This window comes from Terrapene carolina, unplaced genomic scaffold (genome assembly GCF_002925995.2).
Source record: "Terrapene carolina triunguis isolate 2854851 unplaced genomic scaffold, T_m_triunguis-2.0 Scaffold211, whole genome shotgun sequence".
NCBI lineage: Eukaryota > Metazoa > Chordata > Testudines > Emydidae > Terrapene > Terrapene triunguis.
Window position 1 is genome coordinate 2925143 of NW_020664562.1, and position 14265 is coordinate 2939407.

At 46.9% G+C, this 14265-nt stretch overlaps 1 protein-coding gene across 1 annotated transcript in view; it reads right to left on the bottom strand.

Annotated features, from left to right (window-relative positions):
• The window catches only part of LOC112103416 (protein Niban), a 115188-nt gene that overhangs the window by 29759 nt on the left and 71164 nt on the right, over positions 1 to 14265 (bottom strand). The gene's annotated exons all lie outside the window — the stretch shown is intronic.

A 14265-nucleotide genomic window follows, 5' to 3' on the forward strand; every position in this document is an offset into this window, starting at 1 on the left:
TGGGAATAACCTAACCAGTTTGGAGAAGACTGCCCAGAACTGGAATGGGACTATTTTTGAGTGTTGAAAACATTTGGTTAACATTTCCCATTACTTCTCCTCATTTTCTTCCAAGGTTGGAGAATGAAAGTGCTGATCTGCTATGACGAGACTGTTCTCACGCTATTTCTAGCCCTGTTTTGCACACTGTTGTGAGGGGGCATGGCCTCCTTCCGAGACTGACAGGGAGGGATGGCCATGGACCACTACAGAGACAATGAGGTTCAGACAGACAGCTAAGTTTTTGGATGCCAATCTAAACTAAACATGAACTCTGAACCATCTGGGGTCCCCTTATAGTAATACACAGTCATGTCTGCACAGTGCCTAGCACAACAGGGCCATGAATCTTGCCATTAGTGCATTATAAACCTTAATAATACTTTGAGATCTTGTATCAAAGCCACTATGGAAGAGCAAAGACCTTTACAACTGTTAAGTTTACACTCAGCAAAGCTGAGGAGAGGGTGTGGGGAAAGTGTTTAAGCCACCTTTCCACATCTGTGCACCTGAGTCATATACAGCCTGAAACAGCCCCTGGCATAATGAAGAACAGCCCTAAGCTGCTCAAAATTACATCATCATCAGCAAATCTGGTGGGCCATGCTGCTCTGTGCCCACGCCTGAAATGCCAGCTCTCTGTCCCCTACACCAAGATGGGGAGCAGAGAGTATAGAACCAGCTGTGCCAACATTGTACAACCTAATGGTTCCCCTGCAGCAGGGGGACTCCTTGGCTGTCCCTTAAGGGTAGCCCTTGCCATGTACCGGAACTGGGGGAGAGGATTGAGCACTAATGGCCCAATTCTGCAGACTTTATTCATTCAAACCGTTCACTGAAAGTAACAGGAGTTACAGATGGGTAAGTTCTGCATGCTTTGGCTCTAATTAGTAAAGCGTCACAATACCACTGAGAGATAGTAGGGAAGTGTTATCCCTATTTTACAATTAGGGCTGGTCTACACTGCGGGGGGGAGTCAATGTAAGATATGTCGACTTCAGCTACGCTATTCCCATAGCTGAAGTTGAGTATCTTATTTTGACTTACCTCGGGTCCTCACAGCGCGTGATCGACGGCCGCAGCTCCCCTGTCGACTCCGCTACCGCCGCTCGCCCTGGTGGAGTTCCGGACTCAACAAGAGCGCGTTCGGGGATCGATATATCGCGTCTAGACGAGACGCGATATATTGATCCCCGATAGATCACTACCTGCCGATTCGGCGGGTAGTCTGGACGTACCCTTAGTCTGGGGCCCAGAAAGGTCAAGCAACATGGCCAAGGTCATACAGTGGGTTAGTATCAGAAATGGTAATAGACCCCAGGTTTCCCCAGACCTGTGCTAGCCTCTATATAATTCACTAATCATGACTGCAACTAACGACATGAACTTTAACACTGTCCCAGTCAGGATTCCAACCATTTCTCTGTTTCCACAACCTTGGCTTATAAAAATTGTTGTCACAGCTTACATACCAAGATCTTAAAACTGTAGGGTAACAATACATTTCATACAATTAATTCTATTTTGTTGGCTGAAAAATTAAGGACGTGTTAGGCCTACAAGCTTTTTTTAGTATAAAAATTAATCATTTTGACCACAAGGGGGCCAGACTGTGCTGCTTGTATTTTAGATGGATTTGGCTAGAAGAAGTCAGAACTGTAATTGTTGCAACGCTGGGATTCTGACTCACATGTTTTCATTTTTAACAGCTGTGGTCATTTCCATCCAAAAGGGAAAAAGGGATGAGCCGAAGGGATGGTACTTGGATGGTACAGATGTGACAACAGGCTAGTGGTGATGGGACTCTGCTGTCTAGAATTTAGAGTTGTCATTTCCTAACTTAACAAGAGAATTTATACTCTCTGTCCAGAGGTCTCTCTGACCCCAGTGAAAAAGAGGAAGGTGGGATGGTTGAGAGGGAAAATAACAATTCAATCGGGAAACATATATAAAGCAACAAGTACAATACTGTCCCAATCATGCTGTCCTTTGTGTACTAGGCAGTAGAGGAGTAGAATGCAATTGCACCAGCCCTATGAAAAGCTGCATAGAGTACAGGGAAAGGCAGTGCTATTATGCACCTTTTGGGCTTGATTCTCCAGGGCCTTGCACTTCATGCAGTCATTTATACCTGTGCAGATTGTGTGCAACCTCTACCATTCTGATTCAGTGCAGTTTTACATTCACTTTGAATAGATGTGAGTGACTGCTCAAAGTGAAAGGCACTGGGGAACCAGGACTTGTGTGTGCTGTACTGTGCAAAATTCAGTCAGAGTGAGGCACACAGGTCCCGGGTACTGTCAGAAAAGGGGGCGTTGTCTGAGAACCTTTGAGGTGTGGTCAAGCCCAGAAGGAGCTGCACTGTGCGACTCCCATGATTTCAGTAAGGGACCCATGCTCATGCACTTGTCTGTGGGCAAGTGTGCTTAGGCTAGATAGCTGCAAATATCATAGAATCGTAGGACTGGAAGGGACCAAGAGAGGTCATCTACTCCAGTCCCCTGCATCCACGGCAGGACTAAATATTATCTAGACCATCCCTGACAGGTGTTTGTCTAACCTGTTCTTAAAAATCCCCAATGATGGAGATTCCACAACCTCCCTAGGCAATTTGTTCCAGTGCTTAACCATCCTGACAGGAAGTTTTTCCTAATGTCCAACCTAAACCGTTCTTGCTGCAAATTAAGCCCATTGCTTCTTCTCCTATCCTCAGAGGTTAAGGGGAATGATTTTTCTCCCTCCTCCTTGTAACAACCTTTTATGTACTTGAAAACTGTTACCCTGTCCCCCCTCAGTCTTCTCTTCTCCAGACTAAACAAATCTAATTTTTGCAATCTTCCCTCATAGGTCTTCTCTGAACTATCTCTAATTTGTCCACACTTTTCCTGAAATGTGGCACCCAGAACTGTACACAATATTCCAGTTGAGGCCTAATCTGCCCAGAGTAGAGCAGAAGAATTACTTCTTGTGTCTTGCTTACAACACTCCTGCTATTACAGCCCAGAATGATGTTTGCTTTTTTTGCAACAGTGTTACACTGTTAACTCATATTTAGCTTGTGATCCACTATGACTAAGGCTGCGTGTCTGTCACGGAAGTCATGGATTCCGTGACTTTCCATGACTTCTGCAGTGGCCAGTGCTGGCTCAGGGGCTACCTAAGCCAGGCAGCCCCTAGGCCAGCAGCAGTTTGGGTGTGTGGGAGGAGGCTCAGGGCTGGGGCAGGGGGTTGGGAGCAGGGCAGTGCTTACCTCAGGGGAAGGGGGCTCCCCGGCTCCCATTGGCAGGTCCCTGCAGCTCCTAGGTGGAGAGGCCAGGAAGCGCCGTGTGCTGCCTGCACCCGCAGGCACCACCCCTGCAGCTCCCACTGGCTGCAGTTCCCGGCCAATGGGAGATGTGGAGCCAGCACTTGTGGTGGGAGCAACGCGCAGAGCCCCCCTGGCTGCCCCTCCCCCTAGAAGCTGCAGGGACCTGCTGGTCGGAGCCAGGTAGGGAGCCTGCCAGCCCTACCAACCCTCCCCAGCAACAGCAGGGGTCCCGAACCACCCCCCACCCCCCCAAGCATGGGTCCCGGGCTGTGTGCCACTGCCCGCACCCATCACCACCAGCGGGGGTCCCAGGCTGCGTTCTGTCACCTCCCTCCCCCCCAGCATCTGCGGTGCCTCCGGCCCACTCCCCCAGAGCACCCGCAGCCCCCCAGCTCAAGTTTTAGTTAGGGGTATATAATAAAAGTCATGGACAGATCATGGGTCATGAATTTTTTTTATTGCCCGTGACCTGTCCATGACTTTTACTAAAAATACCTGTGACTAGAACATAGCCTTAACTATGACCCCCAGATCCCTTTCTGCAGTACTCCTTCTTATGTAGTCATTTCCCATTTTGAATGTGTGCCACTGATTGTTCCTTCCTAAGGAGAGTACTTTGCATTTGTCCTTATTGAACTTGATCCTATTTACTTCAGACCATTTCTCCAGTTTGTCCAGATCATTTTGAATTTTAATCCTATCATCCAAAGCACTTGCAACCCCTCCCCACGTAGTATCTCTGCAAACTTTGTAAGTGTACTCTCTATGCCATTATCTAAATCACTGATGAAGATATTGAACAGAACTGGACCTAGAACTGATTCCTGCGTGACCCCACTCAATATACCCTTCCAGCTTGACACTGAACCAGTAATAACTACTCTCTGGGAATGGTTTTCCAACCAGTTATGCACACACCTTATAGTACAGATGTGGGCAAACTACGGCCCGTGGGCCACATCCAGCCTGCAGGACCATCCTGCCCGGCACTTGAGCTCCTGGCCGGGGAGGCTAGCCCCCGGCTCCTCCCCTACTGTCCCCCCTCCCCTGTAGCCTCAGCTCGTCGTGCTGCCAGCGTTCTGGGCGGCGAGGCTGTGAGCTCCTGCTGGGCAGCACAGCGGCATGGCTGGCTCCGGCCAGGTGGCACGGCTGTCAGTCCTGCTGTTCTGACCGGCAAGGGGGTGGGGAGCGGGGGGGCTGGATAAGGGGCAGCGGGTCCTGGCGGCAGTCAGGGGATAGGGAGCAGGGGGCGGTTGAATAGGCATGGGAGTCCCGGGGAGCCTGTCGGGGGCGGGAATGTGGATAGGGGTCAGGGCAGTCAGGGGACAGGGAGCAGGGGGGGGTTCGATAAGGGGTGAGCTCCTGGGGGGGTGGTTAGGGGTGGGAGATCCCGGGAGGGACGGTCAGGGGACAAGAAGCAGGAGGGATTGGATGGGTCGGGGTTCTGAGGTGCCAGTCAGGGGGCGGGAAGTGGGAGGGGGCGGATAGGGGGTGGGAGTCAGGCTGTTTGGGGAGGCACAGTCTTCCCTACCCGGCCCTCCATACAGTTTCAGAACCCCGATGTGGCCCTCAGGTCAAAAAGTTTGCCCACCCCTTTATAGTAGCTCAATCTACTGTTGTATTTTCCTAGTTTGTTTATGAGAAAGTCATGCAAGACAGTATCAAAAGTCTTACTAAAGTCAAGATATTCCACATCTACTGCTTCCCCCTATCCTCAAAGCTTGTTATCCTGTCAAAGAAAGCTAGTAGGTTGGTTTGACATGATTTGTTCTTGACAAATCTTTGCTGACTGTTACTTATCACCCTATTATCTTCTAGGTATTTGCAAATTGATTGCTTAATTATTTGCTCCATTATTTTTCCAGGTACTGAATTAAGCTGACTAGTGTGTAATTCCCCAGGTTGTCCTTATTTCCCTTTTTATAGATGGGCACTATATTAATACTTCCATATTTCACAGTGGTGCTGGGAAGATAAATTCATTAATCACTGTGATGTACTCAGATACTCTGGTGATTAGGGTCATATAAGTATCTAGACAGATACTTCAAACCTGACTAAAGATTTTTCTACACTTGGAAATTAACCAAAATAGCAATTCTAGAATGATTAATATAGTGTCCTTTTATTACAGATTAAGCTAAAAGAGGGGTGGGGGGAGCCCTTTTATTGCAGAATAAGTGCCCACATTGAGGCCTATACTGAAATAATTATTTCAGAATAATTAATCCATAATAGCAATTTCAGTAAATTTCCTAGTATAGACAAGCCCTGATTCTTAGTAGCCATTGCAGATGGGAGTGCTTGCTAATGGTACTTTCCTTTTATAAACTTAACCTGAAAGCAATTCATTAGTACATTATCTGCTACAAAGCTCCTTTTCAAGGGCTGGAAAGCCATCTGTAAGTAATATGACACCTCACATTTCTCCTGAAATTTGCATGTCTCACAAAGGCATTTTTTAGTTCATTCAAAGCATCAGATAGGTGTGTGCAATGAATCTTGTATCTGGTGAACAGAACGAGCTTCCAATGTAAATCCCTCTGAGAACTCTGAAGAGAGATTCATAAACTCAACCCTAAATTCGTCAAAATAGTACACGGGGGATTAGCCAGAGGACACCCATTAATATTGGGAACTGCATGGCTGAATCCTTTGGTACTCCATTGTAAATGTAGGGGTACACAGATACTAGTCAAAATACTGACAAACTTTTCTGAGCACCCCATGGGCTTGACTATCAGAGGTGATAAGTACCCATCCATAGCTCCCACTGACTTTAGTTGAAAATGGGAATACTCAGTATGTCTAAAAATCAGGTCCCTGTAGGTGTCATAACAATTCAGTTCAAACTGCTTCTATTTATGTGTGTATTGTAACAGATTATATGCTCACAGTTTTGGTTCTGTGGCTATTGTTCAGAGGCAGACTGCTCAGACAAGCATTGGTGTTTTGATTTGCTTAGATGCTGGTTTTCTTAAACAGGAATTACAGAAATGCAGCCATCTCTGAAACAAAGTGTGGCTCCTATTTTACACCACCTAACACTACACCACAGTTTAGAACAAGTGAATAATTCTATATCCAGTTTAAAGTACCTGACAGTGTCTTTCTGAGTGATTAGTATGAATATAAGGCCATTCTAGGCTAAGTCATTGCACCAACAAAGGAGCCGTTAACCTGGTTATAAGACAACACAGCAATGCGAGTAGGCGTTTGAAGAAAGCCAATGAATTTTTGGCAATTTAACAAATGTAATGGCAACAACTAAGTTCTCAATCAGCAGAACTCACTCTTCATTCTGTACTTGTATGCAGTTGCATGGAAAAACCTATGTTTGGGGCGGTGAGTGAAACTCCTAAGGGACTAGAAGTGTTTCCTCGGCTCTTGCCAGGACTTTGATTAAATGTGATAACCAGATAGCAATATATTTCCACCTATCAAAATATATTAGGCAGTTTCGTCTACTGAGACTAAAAAGCTTCGTGGCTTTGTTTTGGATCTTCATTCATTCTACACTGCTGACACTCACTGACTCATGCCCTTTGGAAGCACCATTACTTTTCTAAACTGTACAGCTAGCCAAGGATTGTATTCAGGATACTTTGGGATGTGTGAAAACTGAACATGTCATTCATCAAAACAAACAGATCATTTCTTTTGCAATACTGTAAATGCTATTCTCCAATATGGAAAAGAAAGACCTCCCAGGTTGCCCTTCCTTACAACAGAAGTTTAATAAATATAATATAATATAATTATAATAGAATATATAAATTAATTAAATAAATAAAAATTATAATTAAAATTAATACTGACTTTACACTTCTAGTACTTTTTGCTTGAGGATCTCAAAGTGCTTTACAAATGTTAGCTAAATCTCTAAGGAAAGTTTTTTTAAAAAAAGTTTAACTGACAGGGAAACAGGCCCAGAGAAGTTAGGTGACATGCCTGAGAATAGGTAGGAGTCCAAGACTTTGCTTCCCGTGGGGGTAGTCTGCTTCAGCCCAGTGCATGGATGATTGGCAATTAAGAGACCATTAAGCTAGGCAGACTGCCTACTATAAAGGAGTCAACGACCTAAGGCCACTACACACAGGTGAGCATGTTTGGGTCCAATCATCAAATCGCCGCATAAAGCAATGGCAAAAGGCAACAGTCCAAGCTGCAGTAGGACACAGGTCAGGCAAGGCAGCTACAGACTCAGGACAGTGGTGGAGACAAAACCAAAGACAACTGCGGAGTAGATGCAGACAGCTGGCACACATGGGGCCCAGGCCACGGGACGGCTAAACATGTGGGGCCAAGACCAGGACCAGGAGAACATAGAGCTTCTGCCCTCAGCTTGCCTGATGTAAGAGAGTCAGAAGAAACAAGGTATATGAGCAATACAGAGCATCAACAGGACACCATTGTGACACAAAGGCCCATTAGTGGTTCACTACTCTGTGTCTACAACTCGTCAGGCCTGAAATTCTCATTACACCCACCTCACTATGGTTATAATCTGTATCTAAAAGGAGTCATGTAATACACTGTGGTCCCGCACTCGCAACGCCACACGTCGCCTGAGGAAGTGCATAGGCTGCCACTGGGAGTGGTGTGAGGAGTGCCAGGAGCTGGAGTCCGGGTGCCGCAGATCAGGTCCGACGACAACACCATCGTCATCCCGAGTGCTAGGGGCTTGCTGGAGAGGACCCTGAAGGCTGCCGTCCACTCGCTGTACGTGGAAACCCTAAAGCGTAAACCGGACCAGGGTAAAGCCTTTGAGTTGACCAGCAAGTGGGACGCCAGCAACCACTTCCCCGCCGGGGGCGGCTTCACCCGTTTTGCCGACTGGTGGTTCATCCACCGTGCCCGGCTCAACTGCGTCCCGCTCAACGGAGCCGTCCGCCACAAGAACCGAGACAAGCGTTGCAGGAAGTGCAGCTACTCCAACGAGACCCTGCCCCACGTCCTGTGCAGCTGCAAACCCCACTCCAGAGCCTGGCAGCTGCGCCACAACGCCATCCAGAACCACCTGGTGAAAGCCATCACACCACGCCTGAGGGAGATCTCCGTGAACTGCGCCATCCCCGGTACTGACAGCCAGCTATGACTTGACATCGTTGTCACCGACAAGGCCCAGAAAAAGATCATCCTCGTCGACATCACGGTCTCCTTTGAGAACAGGACCCCGGCATTTCGCGAAGCCTGAGCTCGTAAGCTGGAAAAGTACGCCCCCGTGGCTGACACCCTGAGAGCGAAGGGCTACGAGGTGCAGATGGACGCCCTGATCGTCGGAACCTTGGGCGCCTGGGACCCCTGCAACAAGTGTGTGCTGCGGACCTGCGGGTTCGGTCGATGCTACGCACGGCTCATGCAGCACCTCATGGTCTCAGACACCATCCGATGGTCCAGGAACATCTACATCGAACACATCACCGGCCAACAATAGTACCAGGAGGCGTGAGCCGGAGTGACGTTGTTCTTCGACTATGAGAAAGGGACCAAGAGACTTTCTCCACTGGATCATATGAACTGAAACCATCAGGGCCGCCCGGGGGGGGGCAAGTGGGGCAATTTGCCCCAGGCCCCACAGGGGCCCCCACGAGAGTTTTTCGGGGCCCCTGGAGCGGGGTCCTTCACTCGCTCCGGGGGCGAGCTTCTTCCGCTCCGGGTCTTCGGCTGCAATTCGGTGGCGGGGGGTCCTTTCGCCCCGGGACCCACCACTGAAGTGCTGGGTCTTCGGCGGCGGGGGCATGAGGTGTTTTATGAAAACCTCTGACACACTGGTGATTAATAGAATAGTAAAATGTACGTATTAGAACTTTATAAAGAATTACAGATACTCATTGATATTAGACTTTACAGTCTGTGTCCAAACAAAGGGAAAGCAGGACTCTCTCAGAGAGGATTAAACATCACAGCTAGTTACCTGTCTCCTGTGTAAATTAAGCATGATGGAATCAAAACAATGGAAGCCCCATTTACGTACAGGGGGATGGGAAGCCCACAGAAAGGGAAAAACAGTATGAGATCATCCTGCCTCGTCAAACAAAGTCAATGAACTTTGCAAGGTATAAGCAAAGACAGAAGCCATCTTTGACATCCATCACTAGACAGACACAAGGGAACAGAGCTCTTGCAAGCTGAGAAAGATGGGTCCTACAACAAAGAGGGGGTGGGATTAAATCCTTGGGAACTGAATATAGGTGAGAAACCTGCTTAGGTGAAGTTCTTTCCCCTACGAAGAGAAGGGAAGCCAGCATCTTGTACTTCTGTGGAAGGTCCTGACTTAGGGAAAGTCAGCCATGTCTGGAAAGAAGGAAGGTTGGTGAGCAAAACTATCTTGAACAAAGCCTGTACCTTGCTAGGTTAAGTTTTAGACTTTTAGATGCATGTTTTCCCTTTTATTTGCTTGTAACCCTTTCTAACTTTATTCCTTTTTCTTGGCATCACTTATCTATGTCCTATTGTTAATAAATTTGTTTTATTTTTACTATAAACCAATTCAATGCTGCATTTGAAGGGAAGGAATTACTCACTTTATGCAGTAACTACAGTTCTTCAAGATGTGTGTTCCTATGGGTGCTCCACTTCAGATGCGCATCTGCATCTTGAGACCCTGATTGGAAATTTTCAGTTAGTTGTGTCCGTTTGGCCTGTGCATGTGCCTTATGCCTCCTCTTACTGGACACCAAGACTATACAGGGGTGTATGGGTGAACCACACTCATTTTCTTCTCTACCCAAATGTTCCCTAGGGAACAGTCTAAAGCAAAGGGGAAGAATGGCAGGTAGTGGTGCACCCATAGGAGGACACATCTCAAAGAACTGCAGTTGCTGCACAAAGTGAGTAACCCCTTCTTCTTCTTTGAGTCATGTCCCTATGGGTGCTCCACTTCAGGTGACTTCCAAGCAGTATCTCCAGATGGAGGAGGGAGCTTTGGGACAGAGTCCAGAACTGAAGATAGAGCTGCACAACCAACTGCTGAATTGGATCCGACAGCATGGATCAGGGCGTAATGTTTAGAAAATGTATATATTGAAGCCCATGTAGTGGCAATGCATATATCTCAGATACTAGCACACTCTTAAGTAACACCGTAGATGTTGCCTGTGATCTGGTCAAATGTGCTATCACCCTCTGGAGGGAATGAATGCCTGCAGTATCGTAACAAGCAATAAAACACCCAGATATCTATCTTGATAGTTTCAGAGCAGAGATCATGGACCTCTTGGATCTATCTGCAAAGGAGATGAACAGCCTAGGTGACTTTCTAAATTGCTTGGTCCCATCTAAGTAGAAAGCAAATGCCTTCAAACAGGCAGGGTATGGAAACAGAACCCTGCAGAGAAGTATGTGGCTTAGGAGGGGAAAAAACACTCGTAGATTAATGGATTGATTATAGTGGAACTTCAATAAAACTCTAGGTAAGAATTTAGGGTGGGGACATAAAGAGACCTTGTCCTTGTAGAATACCATAAAGTGGGGAATCTGCCATCAAGGCTCCAATCTCCCTGAACCTCTGGGCTAACATTATGGCTACTACAAAGGCCATCTTCATAGACATATAGAGCAGAGAAGAGGTTGCCATTGGTTTAAATGGAGGTCTCATTGAGTACCAGATTGAGATCCCAGATTGGGGTGGAGCATCTAATCTGCAGGTAGAGATTCCCCAAACCCTTAATAAACCTAGACAATACTGGGTGAGCATATATGAAGAATCCTTCTGCCGGAGGATGAAAGGCTGATATTGCAGCCAAATGGACCTTAATTGAACTAACTGAACTGAACTAATCGAACAAATAATCCAGGATGACTGAAAATGGCATCAAATCAGGCAGGAGGCAGCAATGACAACACCAGTGGAAGAATCACTTCAGGTAAGTATTGTGGATTCTTTCTACTATTCAGTAACACCTGTTGTACCTCCGTAGAACAGGAGGATTCTAACCCTGTGAATCATCGAGGAACCCTTAGGTGGATAACCACTAGGTTGGGATGAAGCACATGACAGGAGATGGGGAATGATAGGGAGCTTGAGCTAAGGTTGCATAAATAGGTGAAGCAGGTGAGGGTACCAGGCTTGTCTCAGCCAGACTGGCACTATACGGATAACTTTGGCTCTGTCCTGTCTGATCTTGTTCATCACCCTTAGTATCAGAGGCATTGGAGGAAAGACGTCTACCAAGGAGTGGCGGCACAGACCCCCTTTTGAGCAGAAAAGAGGGCATTTCCTGTTCCTGGAGGTGGAAAAGAGCTCCACCTCTGGCAGTCCCAATCTTTGGAATATACTGTGGAGAATTTGAGTGTCTAGCTCCCATTCATAGTCCTGTGAAAAGTGCCTGCTGAGGACATCGGCTGTGGTGTTCTGAATGCCTGGGAGGTAAGCTGCTGAAATTTGGATCTGATGAGCTATGCACCAGTTCCATAGTTTCATGACTTCGGCACACAGGGAGGGTGATCTTGCTTCTCCCTGCTTGTTGATATAGAACATGCAGGATAGCTTATCCATCATGACCCTGATTGATTTGCCCGAATGAGAGGTAGTAATGAAGGCAAGTGTTCCTGACAGCCCTGAGCTCCAACAGGTTGATGCAGAGACTAGTTTCCTGAGTTGTACATCTACCCTGAATCATGATGGCACTGAGGTGAGCTCCCCATACCCCAGAGAACAGGGTCTCAGTATCGAGAGATGCTTGGTACCCATGAGGAGAGGGGACTCCATTATATCCATTATTGAGAGGTCTTTTGTATATTTAAATTCTTATGGTACCAAGAAGAGGATTGGTACTGACACAAAAGCTGAGGACATGGTTGCAGAAGCCGACAGTATCATCGATGTCCGGCACCATTGCTTGCTTGGTGCCAAGGGTGCTGAAGGCATAGGTACCGATGGCTGGACTGAATGCACAGGTACCGACAGCAGGGCTGAGCTCAACAGCGTCAGTCCCAAATGCCTATGCTCGACCTTTTTGCTGGTACTTAAAGCTCCAGGACTTTGCGCCCCCACCGGTACTAGCAGAGGAGTCCTTCAACTCAACGGTAACAAGTTAAAAGGTTGAGGCTTTGGAGACTGTAAATCTCAACGGTGACCTGGACTTTTTTGGAGCTGGCTCCTTAAGGTGCCAGTCCATACTTCTCTTTTTGGAAGCCTTTCCTGAAGCATCCAAAGTCTTCCTTTTCTTAGGGGAAGACTGCACTGAAGTTGAAGGAGTGTTGGATCTATCCAGAGATAGATGTACGGGGATGGGGGAGAGGGTCACTGACTCAGAAGTTGACCAAAGCATTTCATCTTCAACAGTCTGAGTTTAATCTCCCTATTCTTCCTTGCCCTGGACTTGAGGGCCAGGCAGAAACTGCACTTCTGGGAGATGTGGGACTCCCCCAGGCAATGGACCCACTTTGAGTGGCCATGTTCACAGGTATAGTCTCTTGGCAGGAGAGGCAGCATTTGAAGCTAGCTATCTTAACCACTATAGAAAAATAGAAAAGTCCAGGCATGTTCAAGGCAGACATGCCAGGGCTCCATCTCAGCCAAGGTGGTTGAGAAGGAATTAAGGGAGGTTCTCTTGTTCAGCCATATAGAGTCGTGATGTCCGGCACAAGGAGGCACAGGGTGCAAGCACAGGCCAAACAGACACTACTGAAAATCTCTGATCAAGGGCTCAAAAGACACATGTGCACCTGAAGTGGAGCAGAGTAACTCAGGTTGTGACCTACATGCTTGTAGGCTAGCTGGGAGCATCTCAGGCTGGGAGCTACAGTAGCAAAGCATTGTAACTTGGCACCCAGGGTTGCTGGGCAAGTGGTGACACAACACATTACTGGTCTGGATTGCACCCCCCCAGGCTGTGACAACCATCCAAAAGAATAAAGGCAGCAACAGGGTTGAAGCAAGTCCCCGATCACCTGCAAAAACACAAACAAAAAGTGGGAGACTGGCTCAGGGACCAACACTTGACAGACTGTAAGGCCTAACAGGCTGCAACTGGCTTATGGTAAAGACCATGTCCCTACACTGAGCTACGTACTAGTAACCTCTGGCCCCAGCAAGTCAGCAAATGCTTTCACAAAAGACACAACAACAGTTATTATAAGGAAAGATGTAGCAACCCGTATGGAACTTGGCAGGAGCAGCACAATATGCAGGAGGAAAGAGTTTTAAGGAAGTACCAGGAAGCCAGTCTGTTTGCACATGGCTTCAACACTAGTTGCAGTTGCAGCATCTCTGTTAATCTGCATTCGAAGAAGTGAGGTTTTTACCCACGAAAGCTTATGCCCAAATAAATCTGTTAGTCTTTAAGGTGCCACCAGACTCCTTGTTGTTTTTGTAGATGCAGACTAACGCGGCTACCCCCTGATACTTGACATCTCTGTTAATATTTCTCTTCATAAAGAGTTTAGTTTTAGAAACACTGAGTTCTCTCGCTCTCATGTTATTACCCAGCATATAGTACATGTAACAGTAATGAAGCAGAGTGGTTTGGATACATGAAGCATCAATAATACAATGCTGATGTTTCTCTAATGGCAATACAGTATCACATTATTCATAGATCATGTGGTAGAAGACCACTAACCACTAACAGAAACTCGATGAGGTCACTTCCAAACAGGATACAGCCCTGCAATAACATGCTGTATTTATAGCAAATGAAGCCTCGTAATGCGAGTTCCTGCAGAGAACAGCAAAGCACGCATTTATTGGACTTCACTGTCCTAGAGAGATTCCAAGTTACTCCCATCACTTGGGAGCACTGCCTTTGTGTTTCAGAGTAAAAACACCAATATGTTATATACCTATAGAATAAAGTCTTACATTTACACAATGCCTTTCGTCCCAAAGGATCTCAAAATGTTTTTACTACCTAGCTGCTATATTCCAGTTACAGACATGCACATGGCTCCCACTGAAAGTAATGAATTTTTAG